This window comes from Aquarana catesbeiana, linkage group LG04, assembly GCF_042186555.1.
Source record: "Aquarana catesbeiana isolate 2022-GZ linkage group LG04, ASM4218655v1, whole genome shotgun sequence".
Taxonomy (NCBI): domain Eukaryota; kingdom Metazoa; phylum Chordata; class Amphibia; order Anura; family Ranidae; genus Aquarana; species Aquarana catesbeiana.
In genome coordinates this window covers 437782176-437807710 of record NC_133327.1, presented here as the reverse complement: position 1 = coordinate 437807710, position 25535 = coordinate 437782176, and the positions used below count along the sequence as shown (strand labels likewise).

The 25535-nt window shown below is 42.7% G+C and overlaps 1 protein-coding gene and 1 pseudogene across 5 annotated transcripts in view; both read right to left on the bottom strand.

Moving 5' to 3' along the window:
- The window catches only part of SASH1 (SAM and SH3 domain containing 1), a 1387091-nt gene that overhangs the window by 429650 nt on the left and 931906 nt on the right, over positions 1-25535 (bottom strand). The window lies entirely within an intron of this gene.
- LOC141141985 (U2 spliceosomal RNA) lies at positions 22493-22653 on the bottom strand (annotated as a pseudogene).

Here is a 25535-nt window from a genome sequence, read left to right as displayed (position 1 = left end):
ACTTGCTCTCACAGAAACCTGGCTCCACGAATATGACACCCCTTCTCCTGCTTCCCTCTCCCAGGGTGGCCTTCACTGGACTCACTCCCCCAGGCCTAATGGACGCAAGGGAGGTGGAGTGGGATTCCTCCTATCCCCCCAGAGCACCTTCCAGGTTATTCACCCTCCTCCCTCTTTTTCACTCTCATCATTCGAAGCCCACTGTATACGTCTATTCTCTCCCACTTCCCTAAGAATTGCTGTGATCTACCGGCCCCCTGGACCATTATCGACTTTCCTTGATGAGTTTTCTGCCTGGCTACCCTACTTTCTCTCTTCGGAAATTCCCACAATCCTTCTCGGTGATTTCAACATCCCTGCTAATACAAACATTCCTGCTACTTCTAAACTTCTTAGTCTAACCTCTTCATTTGACCTGAAGCAATGGGTACAGGCTTCTACTCACTCTGATGGCAACACCCTTGACCTTGTATTCTCTTACCTATGCACTCCATGCAACTTCTCAAACAATCCTTTTCCTCTCTCCGACCACCACCTTATTAGTTTCTCTCTCCCCCTGTCTTCCACCACCTTTCCCTCCAATCGCCTAACCGTCACCCGTAGAAACTTTCGCAACTTCAACTCCTCTCTCCTCTACTCTGCTACCGACCACCTCTATGACAAAATCTCCCCCCTGTCCTGCCCCAACCAAGCCATATCCATCTACAATAAATCTCTGTCCTCCACCCTGGACAAGCTCGCTCCCCTCACTACACGCAGAATCAGGCCTCGACCCCTACAACCCTGGCAAACAGATGACACTAAAATTCTCAAAAAACGTAGTCGCGCTCTTGAGCGTCTGTGGCACAAGACCAAGTCTCTCAAAGACTTCAACCAATACAAATCTGCCCTCCAAAAATACTATTCTTTCCTCCACACTGCCAAGCAAACCTATTTTACAACTCTTATTAATACCTTCTCATCCAATCCCCGTAAACTCTTCTCTACCTTCAACTCTCTACTTTGTCCTCCACCGCCTCCCCCCACTGATTTACTCACTGCCCAGGAAATCGCTAATCACTTCAAAAACAAGATTGATACAATCCGTGATGAAATCTCCACTCTACAGGTATCTCCCCCAGCTAAGACCCCATGTCAACAGATACAACTGACACTACCTCTATTCAAATCTACTACTCCAGACGAAGTTGCTAAACTCCTTTCTATCGCCCACCTAACTACCTGTCCCCTGGACCCTGTTCCCTCTCAAATGCTACGGTCACCCTCTGACCCCATCCTACACTCTCTAACCCACATCTTCAATCTCTCCCTCACCTCTGGCGTCTTCCCCGATGCTCTAAAACATGCACTGGTCACTCCCATACTCAAAAAACCATCCTTGGACCCTACCAATCTTAACAACCTACGCCCTATCTCCTTGCTCCCCTTTTCCTCTAAACTCCTTGAACGCCTGGTTTACAACCAACTGAGTGACCACCTCATTAAAAACAACCTTCTTGATCCCCTTCAATCTGGATTTCGCCCTCAACACTCCACAGAAACTGCTCTTTTAAAACTCACAAATGACCTACTAACTGCAAAAACCAACGGACACTATTCTGTACTCCTACTTCTGGATCTTTCAGCTGCCTTTGACACGGTTGACCACCCCCTCCTCCTCAAAAAACTTCACTCCATCGGTCTCCGTGACTGTGCTCTTCAGTGGCTCTCATCCTACCTATCCCAACGCACCTTCAGTGTCACTTACAATTCTACTTCCTCCACTCCTCTTCCCTTCTCTGTCGGGGTCCCCCAAGGTTCTGTTCTTGGACCTCTTTTATTTTCAATCTACACCTCTTCCCTGGGTCAGCTGATAGCCTCTCATGGCTTTCAATATCATTTCTATGCTGATGACACACAAATCTATCTCTCCACCCCTCAACTCACTCCATCAGTCTCCTCACGCATCACTAACTTACTAACCGACATATCTGTATGGATGTCACACCACTTCCTCAAACTCAACTTGTCCAAAACCGAGCTTATAATATTTCCTCCCCCACGTGCCTCTTCCCCTGACTTCTCTGTGAAGAGCAATGGCAAAACCATCCACCCGTCCCCACATGTCAGGGTGCTAGGTGTTATCCTAGATTCTGAACTCTCCTTTCAGCCCCACATCCAATCACTTTCCAAAGCTTGCCGCCTCAACCTCCGCAACATCTCTAAACTACGTCCCTTTCTAACCAGTGAAACTACAAAGCTCCTGATTCACTCCCTGGTTATCTCTCGCCTTGACTACTGCAACTCACTCCTCATTGGCTTACCTTTAAATAGACTATCCCCCCTTCAGTCCATCATGAATGCTGCTGCCAGACTCATCCACCTTACAAACCGATCAGTGTCTGCTACCCCTCTCTGCCAATACCTCCATTGGCTACCACTCGCCCAACGAATTAAATTCAAAATACTAACAATAAGTTACAAAGCCATCCACAACTGTGCCCCCAGCTACATCACTAACCTAGTCTCAAAATACCAACCTAAACGCCATCTCCGTTCCTCCCAAGATCTCCTGCTCTCTAGCTCCCTCATCACCTCCTCCCATATCCGCCTCCAGGACTTCTCCCGAGCCTCACCCATCCTCTGGAATTCCCTACCCCAATCTGTCAGACTGTCTCCAAATTTATCCACTTTTAGGCGATCCCTGAAGACTTTCCTCTTCAGAGAAGCCTATCCTGCCTCCATCTAACAACTGCATTATTTTCTCCATTAGCTCATCCCCCACAGCTATTACCCTTTTGTATAACTTGACCCTCCCTCCTAGATTGTAAGCTCTAACGAGCAGGGCCCTCTGATTCCTCCTGTATTGAATTGTATTGTACTTGTACTGTCTGCCCTAATGTTGTTGTAAAGCGCTGCGTAAACTGTCGGCGCTATATAAATCCTGTATAATAATAATAATAATAAATAATAACTGTCAAATTTAGTGTTTGTAAGGTAGGATGGAATACCGGACCTTGTGAGAGAAGGTCAGGCCACAGTGGTAGGGTCCCCTACTGCCATTTTTATGATCTCGGCAAACCAAGATCTCCTGGGCCATGCTGGGGTTACAAGAATCACCTCCTTCCCTTCTTGCTTGATCCTGCAAACAAGACACGGAAGCAACAGAACAGGAGGGAACGCATAGATCAGTGAAAACTGATCCCACGGAAAGACCAAGGCATCTGTTCCGCATGCCACCGGATCCCTTGTCCTTGACACAAAGTTGTCGATCTTGTTGTTGAACCTGGACGAAAACAGATCCACGTCCAGAACTCCCCACTTTTGACATATTGACAGAAAGATGTCGGGATGAAGGGACCATTCTCCCGGGAACAATTGTTGGCGACTCAAGTAGTCCGCCTGCCAATTCTCTATCCCTGGAATGAAAATTGCTGATAGGCAAGAAATGTTGCTTTCTGCCCAAAAAAGAATATGATTCTCTCGGGGCGGCACGACTTCTCGTGCCCCCTTGGTGATTGATATAGGCCACTGCTGTGGCATTGTCGGATTGGATTCTGACAGGACAATTTCGTAGTCTGAGCGTCCAGGCCTCCAGGGCCAGGGGTACTGCCTGAATCTCTAGAATATTGATGGGCAAGGTCCTCTCTGATTTGGACCATTTCCCTTGGACAGATGCTTCTTCCAGAACTGCTCCCCAGCCCAGAAGGCTGGCATCTGTTGTTACCACCTTCCAGGTAACTGATAGAAAGGATTTCCCTTTTTGAATATTCTTGGATATCATCCACCAATTGAGGCTCTAACACACATTGGGGGATAAATGCATTGTGAAGTCCAGAGCTTGGACCTTCTTGTTCCAAGTTGACAGGATACTGTTTTGCAGCAGTCCTGAATGAAACTGCACATAAGTAACGACCTCGAAAGAAGCCACCATCTTTCCCAACAATTTCATGCAAAGTCGAATAGAAGGATTCTTCTTTGTTTTGACCAACTGAATCAGTTCTTTTATGGAACTGATCCTTTCCTGGGGCTGAAACACCCTCTTCTGAGCTGTATCTATGATCAGCCCCAAGTACTGCAATCTCCTTGATGGTTTTAAGGAGGATTTCTCTAGGTTCAGAATCCAACCTAGGTCTTCCAGGTAGCTGACTGCGGTGACCAAAGTTTGGTTTAAGCGGGCTACTGATTGCTGATTGATCTGTCAAGAGTAGATCATCTAGGTAGGCTAGTATTGTTATACCTTGAGCCCTTAACCTGGCTAAAGGAGGAGCCAGGACCTTTCTAAACACTTGAGGTGCAGTAGCTAGACCGAAAGGTAGAGCTACAAACTGAAAATGAAGATCTTCTACCTCAAAGCGTAGAAATTTCTGGTGAGCGGGGAAAATCGGCACATGGAGATAAGCATCCTTGATGTCGATTGACGCCAGAAGTTCTCCCCCTTGTAGGATGGAGACTACTGATTGAATTGACTCCATGCAAAAAGAGCAGATATTCAAAAAACTGTTTAGATCTTTGAGATCTAAAATGGGTCTGACATCCCCGTTTGGTTTTGGAACTGTGAACAGGTTTGAATAAAACCCCAAACCTCGCTCTTCCAAGGGGACCTCCGATATCACTGTTTGAGACAAGAGATGATCCAAAGCTAGAAAGTGAGACTTCTTTTTCACTGGATCTCTGGGAACGTTTGATCTGAGAAAACGAGGAGACGGGAACTCTCGGAACTCTAGTTTGTAACCTAGAGAAATTGAGGAAGCCACCCATTATTCTTGACATTGTTCCTGCCAGACCCTTGAAAACTCTAGAAGCCTTCCCCCCACTCGAGCGAGCAGGGACGCCCCTGCATAAGGAGGCTTTAGAATTCTGTTTTGTGGGTTTCTTCCCCCAGGTCCTCTTTTGACCCTGGGACTGACCCTGAGGTTGACGGTGGAGGCCGTCGTGACTGCCTGGAGGCTGATGCACCCGGCACTGGAGTAGAAGTACGTTTAAAAGAAAAATGCTGCCTTGAGCCCCCTTCCGCCGGAGTGGGCCCCAGGCAGTGGCGGTCCCGAGGTGCCGCGGCTTACTTCTCCCTGGTCTGGGAGACCAATATGGCTCAGGTTGTGGGATCCGCGGTGGGTGGTGACTACAGCTGGTCTCCGCCCCTGTGGATTCGAAGACCTTAAAACAACTTGTACTGGTATCACTAAAGGCACACATTCTCAAGGCCTCAACAGATATCTTAACGCAGCACTAGTTTATTTACCTCCCCTCCTTTCTTCTTTTCCTTTGTTATTTCTTCCCACCCATTACTTATGTTATCTATACATATGCAGGTTATTGCTAATGTTGAAATGAGAAAACGTTTGTCATCAACAAGCTTGTATTGAAATTTGCATGTTAAGATGTGATGGACAACAATAAAGAAAGTTTAAACAAAAGAAAAATGCTTAAACTTCTTCTTAACTGGTAAAAGGGAACTTTTCCCATTAGTAATTCTTTGGATATACTTATCCAGAGCATCTCCAAACAACCGTTCACCATGAAAAGGGAAACTGGCCAAGAGCTTTTTGCATGGAGCTTCGGCTGACCAATTTTTCAACCATAGGATTCTACACACATGTACCAGGCCTAGCATGAGCTGTGAGGCCTGGAGAATAGAATCTTTCATAGCGTCTACTGTAAAACACAATGCTTCTGATATTCCGGTGAAATCCTGGGCCTGCTGATCAGCAATAACTTCTATAATCTATAAACTATGATCTATAAACTGGTCATTTAAGGACTGAGATACTCAGATCGCTGTCAGCGCAGGTTGAACGACTGAACCTACGAGCGAAATATAGTTTTTAAAAGGGAACTCCAACTTCTTATCCATTGGATCCTTTAGCATATGAGCATTGTCAACTGGACAAGTCAGATTTTTATTTACAGAGGATAAAGCAGCGTCAATTGCTAGAATTCCCCATTTCTTATAAAACTCTTCCTCCATAGGATAAAGAATTGAAAACTTTTTCGGAGGAAAAAATTGTTTATCTGGGTGCTCCCATTCAGAATACATAAGCTTCCTTAGCCATGAATGGATAGGAAAAGAATGAACAGATTGGGAAGGCTTTAGTGAACCCAAACCAGAAGTGGGCTCATCAACTGACTGCGCTGCTGGCAGTAAAAATGTGAAGTGGACCAACTCAGTGAGAGATTGTACCAACAAACTTTCCTGCGAACCTGATATCTCTGTATCAGGATCTTTGGAAGAGGAGGCATCAGCCTCTTCCTGGTCCTTTGAAAGAAAATTGTCACCTCTTGCTCCTTGTTCCTCGGCATGAGGCTCCTGAGCAATGAACAGGGACCTGCTACGCTTAGTCCGACTCTGGGATGCAATTAAAGCATCAATTTTTTGCTTCAAGCTTAAAATGGTTGAAGAAAAAACCTCCTTAGTAATATATACAGGGGTTGTAGTGTTAAGAGCAGCTGCAACACTTGCCCCTCCTGATGGCTCACTCTGACCGGCCATATTAGTCTCAGGGGAGGATGCCATCTCTACTGGGATGGATCTAGGCTTCCGTGTGACTGTAGTATTTCTAGAGCTCTTTTTTGAGGTGTTTTTCACCCCCCTTCCGACCATAGCAGATGCACAAAGCAGAGGTACTACCAGGAGGAATGCATCCACTGCATGAGCAATAGTCCAGTACTGTCACTGCTATTAATGCTCAGCCTGATGCAGTAAATGTGTCAAAAAAGGAATGCCTGTGTCACCAAACCTCTTAATACCACCTTTGCTCTTGTGTCCCTCCTGCAGCATGAAACAGCACAAATGGTGCCTTTTTAAACCTCCCTTCCTGCTCTGAACATTGGGGGATGCCAACGCAATGCTAAGCCCCGCCGTCGCCTATGGCCCTTCCCCTCTATCTTTAAGCCAAGCTTTTTCCCCGCATTCCTGATCCTATGGGATCCCAGGGAGGAAGGATGAATGGTGAGGGGGGGGGGCTGGAAGCCGCGCCATTCGCGCCAGTAATTTTTTTTTTTAATTTTGTCGCTCTTTCCCCGAGGAAGAGGGGAAGAAAAGAACTGCACATGGGGGCGTCTGGTGGGGAGAGGGAACCCCCCCACAGGCTTACCGGAGGTCTTGCTACTGGCCGGAGGTGGAAGAACTGCTGCTTCCTGGACACAACGTGGCTTTCTGAGAAGCATGAGACATAAGTGCTCAATACAGCCCCCAGTGGTGACACATAGGCATGACAACACTTACTAATTTAAAGGAGACATTCATAAGAAAATTTTATAAAATTCTTAGAAAACTCCACTTACCTTTCCCGCCGCAGGGTTTTCTGTGGTAAACCAACAGACCCAATCTTCACCCTTCACGGTGGGTTCCGCTAAACTTTCAGGAGCTGGAAATCCTTGAGGAAACCCACTATCCTGGACCTTTAATAGCACCTCCGCCACTAAAACTTTATGGCCTTAGTACCAAAAAGTACTGGATCCCGGGGTCCAGCTCTCTAAAAAGAGAAGCGTTACAGGCAAGGCCTTGTTTCTTCGGATATGAGGTACCATTCAATTTGGCCAAAAAGACACTTTGAATGGATCCGGTCTGCATGGCTAGCCCCAGCAAGGATTGCTCCAGTGGAGCCCAGCACAGCACATCTTCACTCGTGACCAACACCTTAGACACTGGCGAAAAAACTGAGGAACTCCCAGCAGTGGGAGGGGTTATATAGGGAGTGCACTTTTTGTCTTATGGCGTGCCAGTGTCCATCACCTGAAGGTGGCCTATTAACCAACGTAGTAACTACTATGGCTCTGTGTCCCGTGATGTACGATAAGAAACCATTATTACGCTTTGTAACTAAATACACAAACATATCAGAAGTATAATAGCAGTTTTACTTGCCAAAGGATTTGTATTTCTGTTCATATAGTCCTGAAATGTACACAGCTATGCCACACAGAACAGTAAGATCTCTTTCATACTACAGCACCGCTAAAACAGCACTAAGGCTCTGGTCGTTTCTGCCGTGCTTTGGCACCATTTTAGCTGCGCTTTTGCGGCGCTTTTCACCCACTTAAAAAAAGGTAAAAAGTCCCAATTTGTGGCACTTTCAAAGTGCTTTTAAGGCACTTTGGAAGCGCTGCCCATTCATTGCAATGGGCAGAGGCATTTTGGGAGTGCTATTTACAGCACTCCCAACCCACCCCAAAGATGCTGCTTGCAGGATTTGTTATAAAATCCTGAAAGCAGACACTGCAAAGAATGGCAGGCAGTTTTCAGGCGCTTTTTAGTGGCTATTTCTAAAATGCCTGAAAACTGCTACAGTGTGAAAGGGGTCTTAGACTCATGACCTAACATTTCTCTGCTGCAGTAAAACAACACAGCTGGGCTACCTCCCTGCCCCAGCCTGTAATAGGGCAGTCTAGGAGCAGAAACAGCCTGATCAATATTCCTATCGTACACATTCCTGGTAAAAATGGCTCATAAAATGGTGGGTGCTGCAGCGATTACCAGTTGGGTCCTGGAAGCATCAAACATACGTACATATTCGCCAGCACACGAAGGATCAGCAATTAGTCGTCCAGAAGGTTTTAACGAAAAGAAGTCACATGACAAAGGAAGGTGCACCTTCCTTTGTCATGTGACTTCTTTTCATTAAAACCTTCCGTACAACTAATTGCTGATTCTTGGTGTGCTGGTGTGCTGGTGAATATGTACGTATGTTAGGAGCAGAAACAGACTGGTAAGTAAGGATGGGAACGGTTCGGCCCGAGCATGAGTTTGGGCCAAACTGGCTATTCAGAACAACCGAATTATAGGGTCATTTGACCGTTTGTTCGGCCCGCCGAACGACCACAATGCACTGTGCCACCGCACAGTGCATTGAAAGCCTTGATTGGTCGAAGCAATAAAAACTTTGCCCAATCAGGGCACAGAGCACTGTCAGAGTCATGACTGGATGTGGTCATGATGACTGTATTTAATCATGGCTCATTGTTCTTAATCCCGCCCTACACTATAAAAGTGTTCTTTCCATAGTGACCATTTGTATTGTGATAGGGACGTGGAGAGAGATGGAACAGGACTCTGTTCAGTGCTGTTAGACAGTTAGTGTGCTATAGTGTGCTATTCTGATTCTATTGTCAGTGTAGAATATCAGTTTAGTGTGCATCTAGGGATAGTTCAGTGTGAGTGTAGTGCGACCATTCATCTTTACATTAGTGTGAATGTAGGGATAGTTCAGTCATTGTGAGTGTAGTGTTACCATTAATCTTTACATTATTGTCAATGCAGGGATGGTTCAGTCATTGTGAGTGCAGTGACGATTTAACACAGCATGTTTTAGTTCTGTGCATTGCTGCAAGTTTAATGCTGTATATTTCATTGTGTTACTGCAAGTTTAACGCCATACAGTTCTGTGCATTACTGCACATTTAACGCCCTATACTTCATTGCATTACTGCAAATTTAACGCAATATAGTTCTATACATTACTGCAAGTTTAACGCCATATAGTTCTGTGTGTTACTGCAAGTTTAATGCCATGTAGTTCTGTGCATTACTGAAAGTTTAACGCTGTATCATTTCATGCGTTACTGCAAGTTTAATGCAGTATAGTTCTGTGCATTACTGCAAGTTTATCACCGTATATATTTCATTGTGTTACTGCAAGTTTAACGCAGTATAGTTCTGTGCGTTACTGCAAGTTTAACACCGTATATATTTAATTGTGTTACTGCAAGTTTAACGCTGTATATTTCATTGCGTTACTGCAAGTTTAGTGCCATATATTTCATTGTGTTACTACAAGTTTGATGCCATATAGTTCTGTGCATTACTGCAAGTTTAATGCCATATAGTTCTGTGCGTTACTGCATGTTTGACGCAGTATATTGCAGTATATTATAGTGTATATGTGGAGTGTGTCTGTGTCATGAATACTCAAATGAAAGTACACCAAACACCACTTTCCATTGATTAAAGTGCATCCACCTACATATTTACACATCTTTATTACATTTTGTTAATAAGCACCCCCACTCCCCCCATCATGTCTGGGAGGACAGCAAGGAAAGGTAGACGTTCCCATGGCACTGTAAAGGACAGCAGCGTATGTGTACACAGGCAAAGGTGGTCAGTCCTCAGGCAGGGCACCATTTCCTCTGTTTAGGGATGTTGCCCATGCTATCCAGCCACAGAATGCAGAGGAAATGGTGGACTGGCTTACTAAACCGTCCTCATCATTCCCATCCTCCTTCACCCAAGCAGAGACTAGTGTGCAGTCCACTGCAGCTGCCAGAGTGGCAAAACCTGCCTCCTTGTCCACAGCTTTTCCTGCCTTAGCCCCAGCATCAGGCATGGAGAAGTCAGCGGAGTTATTTGAACACAGCGTCAGCCATTTGCTCCTTGTCGATGCACAGCCATTACTCGTATCAGATGTTGGTTCTGACTCTGAGGTTGAGGAAGGCAGGAACATGAGCCTATAGAGAGGGGAGAACACTGGTACACAAATTGGCAGTCATGTTCCCCCAGCCACAGTGTATTGCCAAGTTGTCTCCAGTGGTAATGAGGATGGAGGAGATGATGATGATGATGAGGTCACTGACTCGACTTGGGTGCTGGATAGAGCAGAGGAGGAAAGTGAGAGTGAGGCACAACCCCAACGAGGCAGCCATCATGGAAGAGTAGAGAGCAGCCACCCTATTCCATCACATTGTGGAGCCGTTATCTCCCGAGCCCACTTCCCACAGCTCAGCTGTCTGTGCCTTTGTTAGTACATGTGCAGCTGATCACACTGTTGCTATTTGCAAACTTTGTCTCAAGTGCATCAAGCGTGGCAAAAACACCAACCATTTAGGTACCACATGCTTGACAAGGCATTTAACCTCGACAAGGCATTTAACCCCCAAGAGCACCTAAAAGCCACACAAAAGTGGCATAAATCTGTCCCTCCTCCTTACTCACGGCTATACCTCATGACCTCTCAGCAGCCTCCATTTACAGGGATGATGGTATAGTGCAGGGTGTCCCAGGTCATTGCAGCACATCTGCCAGCAGCACACCATCAGCTGTAAACTATAGCTGGCAAATTTCTCTGCCCCATCTGCTGCAATGGAAAAAAAAAATACAGTCCCTGCCACCCACTTGCCCAGTGTCTAAATGCAAGCTTGTCAAAGCTGCTGACTCTACAACTTCTGCCTTTCTGCCTGGTGGATTCTGCCCCCTTCTTTGAATTTGAAGAAAGTGCTGTACCACAATGGCAGGTTTCCAGTTGCTATTTCTTTTCACGTAAGGCCATTCCATCTCTCTACCATCAGGTGGAAGGCAATATTGTGCCATTATTGGGCAAGGCAGTCAGCCGCAAAGTCCACGTTACTGCTGACACGTGGTCCAGCACACTGGGTAACTCTGCTTGCAACTCGGAAGGATGCAGGAGAGGGCTCAGTGCTGCAGCTTGTTGTGCCCCCACATCTCAATACAGCTGGTGATAATGACAGATTTGTCAGCTCTACCCCCTCCTCCTCCTCCTCCATGCCCTCCTATGCTAAATTGTACCATGAACCTCAAGTATCCCCTAAGCGTTCAAAGGGCTATTCAATGAGTCAGGCTAAAAGGTGCCATGCAGTGCTGCAGTTGGTGTGTCTAGGGGAAAAGAACCACACCGAAGCAGACATTCTTGCAGCTCTGCAGGGACAGGCCCAGTGGTGGTTCACGCCATGCCAGCTGGAGCCAGGAATGGTGGTGTGTGATAAATCTCCTGTCCGCCCTTAGACTGGGGAAGTTGACACGTGTGCAATGCCTGGCACGTCCTCAGTTTGGTGGTGCAGCTTTTCCTAAATAGGTATCCAGGGTTGAAAGATCTACTAAAGCAGGCCAGAAGAGTGTGTAGCCATTTTAGGTGGTCATACACAGCTAGTGCTCGGTTGGCTGAAATTGAGCGGGAATTCCACCTGCCCATAAACCACCTGATTTGTGACATGCTCACCAGGTGGAAATCGACTTTGGCAATGCTGCAGCGGCTGCACATGCAGCAGAGGGCCTTCAACAAGTACCTGTGTGAGTATGGCACAACTACGGGCTCAGGCCTGCTCAACTTTTTTTACTCATGCTAATGGCTACTCATAAAGGATGCATGCACTGTACTGTCACCATTTGAGGAGGCCACAAGGATGGTGAGCTGTGACAATGAATGCATCAGTGACACAATCCCTGTTGTGTTCCTGCTGGAGCAGACTCTCTGTGGCATTATGGACAGGGCACTCAAAGCAGAGCAACAGGATGAAGAGGAGGACTTCCTTTCCTCTCAAGGCCTACTTTATGCAGACACCATTGTTCCTATGCCACAGAAAATACAAGAAGAGAGAGAGGAGGATGAGGAGGATTCTGACCATTTCGGAGGCATTGAAGCAGAGGAAGACATACATCAAACAGTAATGCCGCGTACACACGGTCGGACTTTTCGTCTACAAAAGTCCAACGGACGCTGACGGACTAAAGCTGGCTGGTAATCCGATCGTGTGTGGGCTTCTCCGGACTTTCAACTGACTTTTTCAGCCTCAAATCCGACGGACTTTAGATTTGAAACATGCTTCAAATCTTTCCGACGGACTCGAGTCCGGTCGAAAAATCCGCTCGTCTGTATGCTAGTCTGACGGACAAAAACCCACGCTAGGGCAGCTATTGGCTACTGGCTATCAACTTCCTTATTTTAGTCCGGTGTACGTCATCACGTAAGAATTCGACGGACTTTTGTGTGATCGTGTGTAGGCAAGTCTGTTCGTTAGAAAGTCCGCCGCAAGTCCGCCGCAAGTCCGTCGAAAGTCCGTCGAAAGTCTGTCGGACAGGCTGTCGGACTTTTGTAGCTGAAAAGTCCGACCGTGTGTACGCGGCATAAGAGATGGTTTTCCATCCGCAGAACCCTTGGGAGTAGTACCTGGCTGGGAGGAGGCAGTTTCAGATACTATAATCCTCAGTGACCCCGAGGAGTCTGCTTCTCATGCCTCCGCAAATTTGCTGTGCATGGGCTCCTTCATGCTTCAAAGCTTGAGAAAGGACCCAAGAATATGTGGCATAAAGGAAAAGGATCACTGTTGGCAACCCTCCTAACCACCGTTATAAGAGGAAAGTCTCAGAACTCATCCCCTCCCCACAGAGAGTGCAGAAGATGAAATCTCTTGAGGACACCTTAAAGAGAAGTTTATCGAACGCTTTCCCCTACTCTGGTAGGTTACAATGTTGTGGAAAACAAAGTTTTGAGGCTTCTGTTGGACAAGAGAGGAGTGGTGGAGAAGTGATGCATTTCTGATTTTTTTTTACCCTCGCCGCCCAGGGCTGTCAGTTTCCACTTTCTAGGGGCGAAAACAGAGATGGAGAGCTTTCCAGTTGACAATCCACTGGCTTACTGGGTCATGAGAATAGACCACTGGCAAGAACTTGCCCAGTATGCTATTAAGCTTCTGGGCTGCCCTGCATCCAGCGTGCTTTCCGAACAGGTATTCAGTGCTGCTGGAGGTTTTGTTACTGATCATAGAACGCGTATGTCCACAGACTCCATGGACCATCTGACTTTTATCAAAATGAATCAGTTCTGGATTACCAGCAGCTATGATGCTTATGTCGCCGATTAAGTGTTTTTGTGATGTGGAATCCCTGCAGGACTTCTAGGCTGCCTAGTGTTGTGGGTGTTGATTTTATCTGGAAGAATGTTTTTGGTGTAGGTTTCATGGGCACAATTAATACCCAAAGACCAATTTTTCTGCACCTGTCTGACAAGTGCATATCATTGCAATTTTTGACAGCAAGGCCAATTCTTGCTTTCATCAAGAGTACCTCTATAGGGTTACTGTGTGAAGGTGCCACCGACACCCAAAGAACAATATTTCCACACCCATTACAGAAGTAGAAATCCAAAGTCTGTGGTAGAGATACCAGAATTTATCCAAAAAAACTCTAATCTTGTTCCCCATGCACTACATTGTTGCCTCATCATACAGACTTGCTTCCCAAGCCATTGCTTACAAAATAAAGAAAGCTTGGAGGGAAAATTTATTTTTTTGGGCTTTTTAAATGCAATTTTTGCTGCAGCAGCTTCTATACACAGTACAGATGTTACACTTTACAGGTGGACTAAGGGGACCCCCCAGGCACTATGTTGAAAGGAATTTTTCATTTTTAAGCATCAATGAATCACTGCTCATTTGAAAATTATGTTGTTTACAAACTTTTTTTTTCATTGATACATGTCCCCCAGGGCAGTACCCAGACCCCCATAATCATTGTATGCCCAATTACTTGCATATAAGCCTTCAAAATGGGCATTTTTCACAGTCAGGTTCCATAGACTTCAATGGGGTTCATTATTCGGTTTCGAACTTTCCAGATGTTCGAAAGTTCTGGTGTGAACTGAACAGGGGGTCATTCGGCCCATCCCTACTGGTGAGGTCATCTATCTTCTCTCATCTCCTATTAGCTGGTGCCTTGTCCGAACATGTGAATTTACCTGCTTGCTACTGTACAGGAGATTACAAGAGACTGAAATCAGATCAAATTCAAATATTTATACCATGTCCATTTAAAAATAGATATAATTAAAAAAAATACAAACCTGCATTTATTTATGTTTTATATCTGCCTGGATAACAGCTTTTTTTGAATATTTTTAAAATATAGCTGTTCCTTTTAATAAGCATTATGAATTTAAACTTGCCCCTGTAGCCTATAAAACAACAATATGATAGTTCCCATTTTCTCTAGGTGAGTCATGTTTCTAATACCATAGCCTAGTTATAAGTTTATATCAATCTTTGTTATGAACAACTGTTCCTGTTGACCACTACAGGGCGTGGTTTGGAGATTGGAGACCTGCATTGTTTTACGCTGAAACGTCAGTGCTTCTTTCAGGTTTCATAGCACAACAGGATGTACTCAGAGCTATAAAGATGCAGGCAACATTGCGGGAAACAATATTTCTCCTCAGAAAGATTAACTTTTTAAAGTTGGTTTTTGTTTGATTTTTTTTTCTATGAGATAAGGACAATATTAATTTTGAAACTTTTCATGTACTGCAGCTATGCTTTGAATGGACTGTGCCACTTAAACACCTTGACACTTTATAATGAAATTGGGAACAATAATATTTCTTTTTTTTTTTTATTTGTTGACCATAAACATTTTGATAATAATTTGGGTAACTGCTACCAATGACAGAAAAACCTGAAAAAGAAATCTACATTATAGTATCTTTATATAAAGCATTAGTGGCAATTAATTAAAGAAAAAAATATTGATTATGTAGAGATGGGAATTTGTAATTCTTACAGTGAACATTTCCAGATTTACTAATGACACTATAAGTACATACTCATGACACTTCCTGTATAAAGGTAAAGTGCTCTGTGGGGACACATGAGGACCCCTATGATAGATGCCTATATCAGACAATAAAAAGGGTCTATGTAATATAGAAAACAATGTTGGTGCTACAAAAAGGACCCTCCCACACTAAAGACCAGAAGAAATTAGATTTCGGACTCACTGTCGTATATGCAGGTAAGCAAACAAGCTTTTACTTGAAAAAAATAAAAAAATTAAAAATAAATTAAGGACGGTAGATGATATTGCATTGAAAATATTTTTGGAATAGGCATTACACGTTGAATACTATCTATATGAAGAGCAATAGCCCTTGACTACAGTTATAGTTTGCTTGTCCCACCTAAGAAGACTAGAATTCAGCAGCAAAGGAAGCTTTGAGTTTGTAAGTACACACTACTGAGTACACACTGTATGCATTATGTGCATGACTGAGTGTGTACTAAAAAATTGAAGAGATGTGAGCACCACACTAGTTGTACAGTCCATAAAAGATACTGATGGGCCTCGCACGTCAGTTGGAAAGTGCATAAAATATGAAATAATGGTATGGTGAGGTGAGGAACTTGTCCTGAAATTCAACAAATAAGTTCTATGCTTTCATTAAAATGATTGGGTTTTTGAGTGTTATGTTGGAAGATCCAAAAAGTTTTTCCTTGGCATGTACTTGCTTAATGATGGTCTCTGTACATAAATCAAAGTCTCTATTGTGCATGCTTGCAAAATGGTGGGGCAGACTGTGGCCTTGGTGTTCAATTTTGATATTGTAGCTGTGTTTGCTAAAACTCTTCCTGAGGGCAAGTGATCACATAGATGACATAATCAGAGGAGCAATGCACTCGGGATTTGATGAGCCAGGACATTCCATTGCTTTTTGACACTAATATGTGAGTTTTATTGGAGATTGTCTTAGAGCAGAGACAATTGTAACATACTGGTGCTGGGTCTAGGAGGGACGTTTCTTCTTTAATAATGGATCCACCAGCAATATATGTGAGTGTTTGTCTAGTGTGTTGCAGATGTCCCAATGTTCCACTTCTTGCTGTACAGAGTGATGAATGCCAATTACTTGTTTTGTCTCTCAGTTGGTTCTCTTTGAGTAAACTTGAGGCAATTGGCTTCTGTTAACTGTAAAATGAACTTTTGGGGTATTTTTTGCAAGAAACCAATCTTTGAAGGCATCGGTTTGTACTTTTTGTGTGGTACAATTCCTTCTTAGTTCTTTAAATTGCCCAGATGGAATGTTTCTTAACCGAAGTTTGTGGTGGCAGCTGGTGAAATCTAAGTAGCTATTACTACCTATTGATTGAAATAATTTTGGTTCCATCTCCATTGCCAACCAAGATGATGTCCAGATAGTGGATCTGATCAGGATGATTGTTGCTGTTAAAAGACAGACCTTACTTGTTGTTTAAATGTTGGATAAATGTACCAAGTTTTTTAAACACATTTAAGGAAATTTTTAATGTTTTTTTCTCTCTTCCTATTGTCTTAATTTGAATCACCTGATGAAGGGGAGTGCTGAGCCCCCAAAATGTATTGCCTTTCATTGCAGAATAAAATCTTTTATAGACTACTAGTGTGGTGTTCCCATTCAATTTTTTTAGTAATCTCTTCCTTCAGGACTGCACACCACATGCATCGTTAAAACAAATCATCACAGGGTTCCCGCGATTCTATAGCACAAAAAGACTGAGAGTGTGTACTAAGAGACATTCACTGACTTTATGTGGGCACATTCAAATCCACAATAGGTTCCTTTTTATTAAAAGAAATTCAAATAAAGAAACCCAGAGAAAAATTGCAGCTTCTACATACAGTATACAACCAATGGTAGCCCATGCTTAACTGAAAGAATAGCCCTAATTGGTTGCCTTTCATTGTAGTATAAAATCTTTTACGGACTACTAGTGTGGTGTTCCCATTAATTTTTTTAGTAATCTCTTCCTTCAGGACTGCACACCACATGCATTGTTAAAACAAATCATCACAGGGCTCCCGCGATTCTATAGCACAAAAAGACTGAGAGTGTGTACTGAGAGACATTCACTGACTTTAGGTGGGCACATTAAAATCCACAATGGGTTCCTTTTATTCAAAAAAATGTAAAAAAGAAACCCAGAGAAAATTTTCAGCTTCTACATACAGTATACAACCAATGGTAGTCCATGCTTAACTGAAAGAATAGCCATAATTGGTTGCTTATGGACAACATTTGCACTTTTTTTTTGCTACATACCTTTTAAAGCACAATCATTATTTTCACATTGATTTTCACAAGTATGAGATTTGGATATCTCTGGCTAAAAAAAGCCCAGTGTTACAGTATATTTTCACTTACAGCCACAATTTCTGACATGTTTTCTTGTGACACCCCAGCAGGAGAAATGAACAACTACTTTCTCACTACAAAAGCTCTCTGGAAAAAGTAATAGGGCTCTCTAACCATTGTACAAGACAATGGGAACTCATCTTGAGGATCTTACAGTCCTTAACAGAAAATAATCATGAGAATAAAGAAGAAAAAGTTATGAGAATACATTTGTTTTAATTAGAAACCTATAAATCGTAATGTTTTCTAATTGATAACACTTAATGATGTTCAAGGTGAACATACCCTTGAGATGCTCCAAAAAATCTGAATTACATTTGAATAAACTAGAATGCAATTAAAATTAATCTAATTAGGGTGGAGTATAAAAGATGCTCCATCAAATATACTTCAGTAATTTATCAAAAACTTGATTTGCTCAGGACATTTGAAAGCAGTAGTGTATTTCACTGTTACTGTTATATTTTTCTAACAGGCATCATTTATCAAGTTGCAAATTGGTAGTCATTTCCAAGATCAGCGCAATGAAGAATAAAACGAGAAAATGTCCAAGTTTTAGAAAACTGCTCATTTTTATATTCTTAATGAGAATTTAATGTGCAGTAATTGACATATTTTAGTACATGAATGATTTCCTTAATTTATACTTGCAGTGGTTGGAGAAGCAAGATTTTTGTAATAACAGATAAATAGAAAACAGACATATATTTGTGGGAGAAAGCAATAGTCTTTATCTGTATGTGATGTATTCTGTATGTAATCCCTCTAGTATGCAAAGTTTCTGCTGAGCATTGACTTGTGCTAGTGTGGACTACACTGTGGAGGTTATATACTAAAACTGGAGAGTGCAAAATTGGGTGCAGTTCTGCTTAGAAACCAATCAGCTTTCGGGTTTTATTGTCAAAGCTTAATTGGACAAGCTGAAATTAGAAGCCGATTGGCTACCATACACAGCTGCACCATATTCTGAGTGCACCATATTTAGTAAAGCTCCCAACCCACTGTACAGACAATGATGGAGGTGGGAAAAATTAAAGCTGCAAGAAAACATCTTCTAGGAGTAGTTCTTTTGCTATAAAATTCTCCTTGAAGACACAATACTTGAAAAAAGGTAAGGCAAATATATAGTTCTCAAAGGAGTTTATATAAAAAAAAGGATAGAAAATCTTACAAGGTTATACAGTAGTTGCCAAGTTGTCCATGTTAATCTTTACGAATTCATGGCAAAGAGCAGACACCTGCGGTACCTGCTAATTTAGTTAGCCTTTTTTTTGTCCATCTTACTGAACCTAGTTTTACTTCATTTGTATTTGCCTTCTTAAGTCCCATCTCTGTAGCTAAGCCCCATTTACCTGCCATCACATTATAGTGCCTGCTCTTAGACAGGAACTTTCAAGGTTTAAAATGGCTGGAAAGTTCACTCTAAAGTGCAGTGTTTTTACTGTTTTAACTTCACTAAAAAGAGTATGTGCAACCAAACTGTTTGTCATATTGATTAGGGTTTCACCACACCGGAAGTGAGGGAAATCCTGTGCACAGACAAAGTAGGATTTTTGTACTTACCATTCTTGGAGTCTATTGAGGGTCACAGGAAAAGTAGAAATCCAAATACAACTGGGTTATACTACTGCATTTCGGAGGCCTGGACGCTGGCAAAATAAACAGGGTTAAACGAGCTCACTGTACAACCCTGCCTCCAATTTCAATGTCTAATTTTTGTAGAACAATGGGAAACTGGAACCATTCTGAGCTAGAAAACCCATAAAGAAAACAATGTGAGCCTCAGGGAAAAGCCTAGAAGTGCAAACTGACAAGAAATCAACTATTTTAGAAGTGCAAACTGACAAGAAATCAACTATTTTATTTCCCATACAGGGATATTTAAAAAAAATTAAAGACACTGACACCTACACAGGTTGAACTGGATGGACTTTTGTCTTTGTTCAACCTTACCTACTACGATACTATGATACCCAATAAAATTTAAAAGCAAATTTCAACAACCAAATGGAATCGCTTTTTATTCAAGTAAGAGTAAATGGTTAAGAGTTTTATGGCTAGCGAGGCTAGATCAAAGCTAGAGGCTTGGACATTCTCTTTTCAAGTGACTGACCAAAAAATGCTTGCCTTCATAAGACAGGTTCATAATATTTCCTTAGAATGTATCTTAATCATTCTAAGCATGTAGCCAAAGAATTCTACACATAAGAACAGATATAATTGTCACTTAAGACACTAATGTAAATGCATTTAAAGTGGTTATAAAGATACAAGGCGTTATACCTTAATGCATTCTCTGCATTAAGATAAAAACATTTCAGTAGTAGCACACCCCCCCAGCCCTCCCTTAATACTTACCTGAGCTTGATCTCAATCTAGCTCTGTGCATGTCTGCAGCAGCTCTTCTTCCCTCTCCTCTGTCTCACAGGCTTGGCTGAGAGCAGTGGGAATCTTCACTTTGCGAATCTTCACTTTGGGACGAATACCCAATCACATGCAAGGAAATTTATAAAACAGTATTTTTGCTTGCACATGATTGGATGCCAGCAGAGCTTTAACTCATTCATTAAGCTCTGTGGATTATTATCTTACAGAGTGCATCTGCACTTGCAAAGTTAACAGTCTTTTTTGTTTTCAGTAAATTAACCCCTTATGCGTCCACAAAGTCTGTTTCTATCTTCTTCATATGATCAGGCAAAGTTAATGAATGAATAGAAAACTTCCAGTTATCCTTTAGGCCCCATTCACACGTAGTAATTTGTAATCGCAGGCGCATGCCTTCAATTCTAAATCGCATGGCAATCGATGCAAAATGCTCAAAGTGCGTTGTGGTGCCATTCATTCTAAATGGTACCCTAAAAGCATTGCGATTTTGCTGCGATTGTCATGCGACAGAATCGCGCTGCAATTGCTACAAATGCATCTTTAAAAACCTTATGAAGTTTGTCACCCAAAATGGAGCAGGGGCTTTGTTTGGGTAACAAATGCACACAGGGCCACCCACTGAGTTAAATGGACTGCCCTATGCGTGACTTGTGGAATCACTTAAAATCACTTAAACAAATTCGCAAACGGGAACACTAGTTCCCGCTACATGAAGTGCGAATGGGACCTTAGGATGTTTACTAGATAAAGGGTATAGTAAAGGCCCTAGCATCTAAAGAAGCATCAAAAGGAATCTTGACCATCAGGTTGATCCCATTTGTCCAGGGCAGAGTGTATTGCATTAACCAGGTTGGGAAGAATACTCTGCATATGAAATTCATCTATAGGTTGGTTAAATACAGTCGTAGCAGGAGAAGACTAAGATGTTTCTGAAATAATAATCCAACATGGCAAAGGGAGTGGACCAAGTATATCTGCTAGAAGAACACACCATTAAATGTGCACAGACTCAAAAAAAAATCAGAAAGATAAACACGGAGCCCAGAAGACCTAGTGTGCTAATGTGGGTAACAGACTCAGGTAAGGAAACTGGAGAAGCTGGAGAAAAGGCTGAACTAATAATAAGGGTCCTACTTGAAAATTTCCTTTGACTGCTCACCTGATGGTACAGCATTGATGTCCTTTCCAGTGTCCAGCCTTTTCTATACTGTTTGCTTTCATTGGTCTGATTACCTCTGGTCGCCTGTGATCCTCACCTGCACCCTCTGCCTAGGTTGCGAGTACATTGGACTTACCTCATTTTTCTAGCTGCCCTTATTACACTATATATTATTACATCATTTTGAGGAGGTTGTGTTTTAAGATAGAAAAATAAATGATGACCCAAACAAATTTTTTCACTGCTAATCCAAAATAGTGTGTAAGAAAAGTTTGACAATTGGAAAAGGGGAGGAGGGTGGCAAGAACTTGGGACGGTTTGTTGTTACCCATTTATGTCCATTTTTAAAGCTTAAATAAAGAAGAGGAATCAACCAGCAGCTCCATTTGCATCGTGGTGAAACACTACTTCTCAGGAGCTGTATCTGGCATACATGTGCTAGGGCTATTTTTATACATACCTATGTATTGGGTATGTTTCAAGTAACAGTGAATGAAAAATGTTTGCTCTACATGCTATTTCTTACATTTGGCTCATTTTTTTTATCCGCTGAATGGTGCAGAGAACGAAAAACAAAAACTGTTAAGTGTACAAAAAATGTGCATATGAACACACACTAAAAAGTGCATGTAAGGGTGTGCTTTTGTCCACCCTCTGAAGGGGTAAGACCTTTCCCTGATCCTGGCACAAGGCTCCTGACAGGGACAAAGTGCATGACTTGTTCCACCTAGCCAGGAGGCCAGGCAGACCCTTCTCCGTGTGGCCAACCAAAGCTGACCACCGAGTACTAGGTCGAGGGGCCATCCCGAAGAGATACCCCCAGGTTTGGGGGAGGAAGGAACCTTAGGGCCACACATCCTCCCCTTAGACTTCAGGGCAAGCCCAAAGGACTCACACCCTCCATCCAGGGAGAAAAACACACACAAAAGTGAAAGGTGACAAACATCAGGAGAAAAATAAATAAATAAATGCCCGTGCAAAGTGCACTGGCTATGCCCTGAGGCCTGGAAGCAAAAATTGTCCTGGACTTATCCAAAAGGCCTAGCCCATAAGGACGCAGTGCAGAAAAAGTCTTTAGTGCTGTGACTATGTGCCTTTTCACATCGTGGGGTCCCACACCCAAGTGTTACTAAGAGCACCCCTAGGACGACCACTCCCAGGGTACACAGACACCACAGACTCTCTGCCTTCCCATCACAAGGTATATCTATTCAAACCAGGAGGAACTGGGCCCATCCAGTTTTCCAGGGGGAATTACTCCTGTGCCCCAACTGCCTGTGGGCACCCCAGTTTCTGTTCCAGCCGGTACTGGCCTTTAGAGCTCCCAACATACCAGCAGGGACACTATATAGCCAGCCATTCCAGCCCCCAGTCAGGCCAGATTGACAGCATAGCACCCCTACTGGACACTGATAACAACAGATACTACACTTGATCTCAGCCAAAAGGCTGAGAAGCTCATTATTTCTATTGGTTAATCTATTTACTGCACGTATTTTGTGGAGGGAATCCTTTTTGGATATTATGAACAAATGTTAAATGATTTTCTGGGTTATGGTTGTTTTAATAGTTCCTGTTTGCTATGGCTATGATTTAATGTTTTAGTATTTAATAGAATTGTTAAACTGTACACGTGAGCAGAATAACAATTTTTGGTGTGGGGTCTAAGTGATGTGCGAACACATAACATGAAGGGCGTGCAAATGCTGTGTTTATGCTCCAATTGTCCTCAGCCTGTAAAAGAGTAGCATTTTTGCATAACTTTTCAGTTGTCCATATCTTCAAATGGTGCACTTTGTTGCTCCCTGGCCCATGATGGTAGTGAAACACTAGGTGTGTCGAAGACCTACTCATCCTTTGCTACATTTTGCGGTTCCTCAACTAATAGCTGTACATTCAGCAAAGCTAATGGTTCCTGCTAATTGCAAAGCTAGAGGTCTGAGTCAGCAGGGGGCATGTTGGACTCTAGAAAAAGACCACCGCTTCCACGAATGCAAGGGTCTTTCCCTGCAGCATGTTGGCAGGGCATTACTAATCTGTGGCTGCTTTCTAAACGTTACCCATCTTTTAATGCACCTGTAATGTATTCAGCTGTTTTAAACTGAAAGTTCACTAGAGATTTAAGAGTTATTTGTCCAGTATTGAATGAAAACACTTGTGCAATCTATGTTTGGGGGGCAATATCCAGGATAAAATAGGTCACGGTATACTTTGGCTTCAAAAAAGGCAAATAGTTTATCCTCTTTTACCCTGTCTCAATAATTATGTGCTGCTAATTTTGTTCTGATAACAAAGAGAAGCAGATATCTTCAGGATAATTATATGTATGGCATGTTTCAAACTGCTTTTGAAAGGTCAGTAAAATTAAAGCTACAAGGTACAAACTGAGCAAATCAAAAAGTAGGGCAACAAACCTAAAGCATGATTTTTTAACTATGCAATAATAACATGAATCCTAAATACACTTTATCTGCTTATCTGGCAGGATGGCATTGGGAAACATTACATATGTTTTGTAATTTGCCTTGTAGAATTTTGTTAATTTATAAGTTAAATGACTCAGCACCCCCTGCAAATCACAAAAAATCTAATTTTGTGAACTGGAGTCATCAGTTACCAACAGAGCATTAACAAAACCAAAAATCTACAACCCTCAATATGTGATTACTACTTAATAAATATATTTATCAAAATATGAATAGAAACATGTTGGATTTACATGGACACTTTATTCCACAAAAAGAGAAATTCAAAATGCTTAAAATGTTCCTTCCCATCTCCACATTTGTGTTTTATAGATCCCAATAAAATAACTTTAATAATGTATAAAGAGGTGCAGAAGTACCACAATGTAAAAATTCAATGCAATAGCAACATTTTTATATCCACCAATCATTTTAATATAACAATACACAGTGTTGTCCTTGGAATACAGAACCCTCCAGGAATTGAAAGGCATTTTAGTCACTGTTGTTATGTCAGAACTAAATATTCAATTGGCTTAAAAAAATTATCAGTGTCCAATCAGAAAAAGCATTCTCACTGGACACTGAGCCAATTGCAAATTTAGTTCTGATATAAGAACAGTGACTATTACTATTATTATTATTATACAGGATTTATATAGTGCCAACAGTTTGTGCAGCACTTTACAACATGAGGGCAGACAGTACAGTTACAATACAAATCAATACAGGAGGAATCAGTGGGCCCTGCTCGTTAGAGCTTACAATCTAGAAAGGAGGGTAAAATCACTTCAGTTCCTGGAGGATTCAAGATTCCAAATAAAAAAATGTGCCACAATGAGTGGAATTTGGTAAAGCTTGAGCAGCCAGAATCTGGAGCAGCTGTACATGGCAATCAATCAGCTTCTAGTTTCCATTTAGCAAAGCTTAACTGAACAAGTTGAAACTAGAAGCTGATTGGTTACTATGCACAGCTGCTCCAGATATTATCTGCTCCAGTTTTTGTAAATTCCCTACAATGTGTCTTTGTTACATTGCTAAGTTTGGTGAATATAAATATGTTGCTATTGCAATGCATTTTAAAACTTCTGAACCTCTTTTTACATTAAAAAAAGTTATGTTTGTGGGATGTATAAAATGCAATTATGCAGCTGCGAAGTAACATTTTAAGTGTTTTTAATTCCTCTGTTTGTGAAATAAAATCAGCACGTTCCTAGTTATAAATTGGTAATTTATAAATTTGTGAAACTGTGGCAGTCACATATTGGGGATTGTAAATGTTTGTTTTTATTAATTTACAATACAATTTTCCTGTTAGTCTACAAAATGGTTTGGAGAACAATTAATTGAATAATTTTGTGTGATATTGGGCCCATAGTATGTGCAAAACACTAACACCCACAGCTGTTTAGGATATAGGTGTTAAGACTGGTTCACACTGGTGCGACACGACAGCCGTCCTACTTTGGATCCGACTTTGCCCTGCGACATGAAGCCGGCATGTGTCCGACTTTCAATGAACGGGGATCCGACTTGGATCCCCGCCAATGCCGGCACTGTGTTTGGTATGAATCTTTAGGGGGGAACTCCGCGCCAAATTTTAAATAAAAAACCGGCATGGGTTCCCCCTCCAGAGGCATACCAGGCCCTTGGGTCTGGTATGGACCTTGAGGGGAACCCCCTACGCCGAAAAAACGGCGTGGGGGGTCGCCCCCAATCCATACCAGACCCTTATCCGAGCACGCAGCCCGGCCGGACAGGAATGGGGGTGGGGACGAGCGAGCGCCCCCCCCCCTCCTGAACCGTACCAGGCCGCATGCCCTCAACATGGGGGGTGGTGCCTTGGGGGAGGGGGGCGCGCTGCGGCCCCCCACCCCA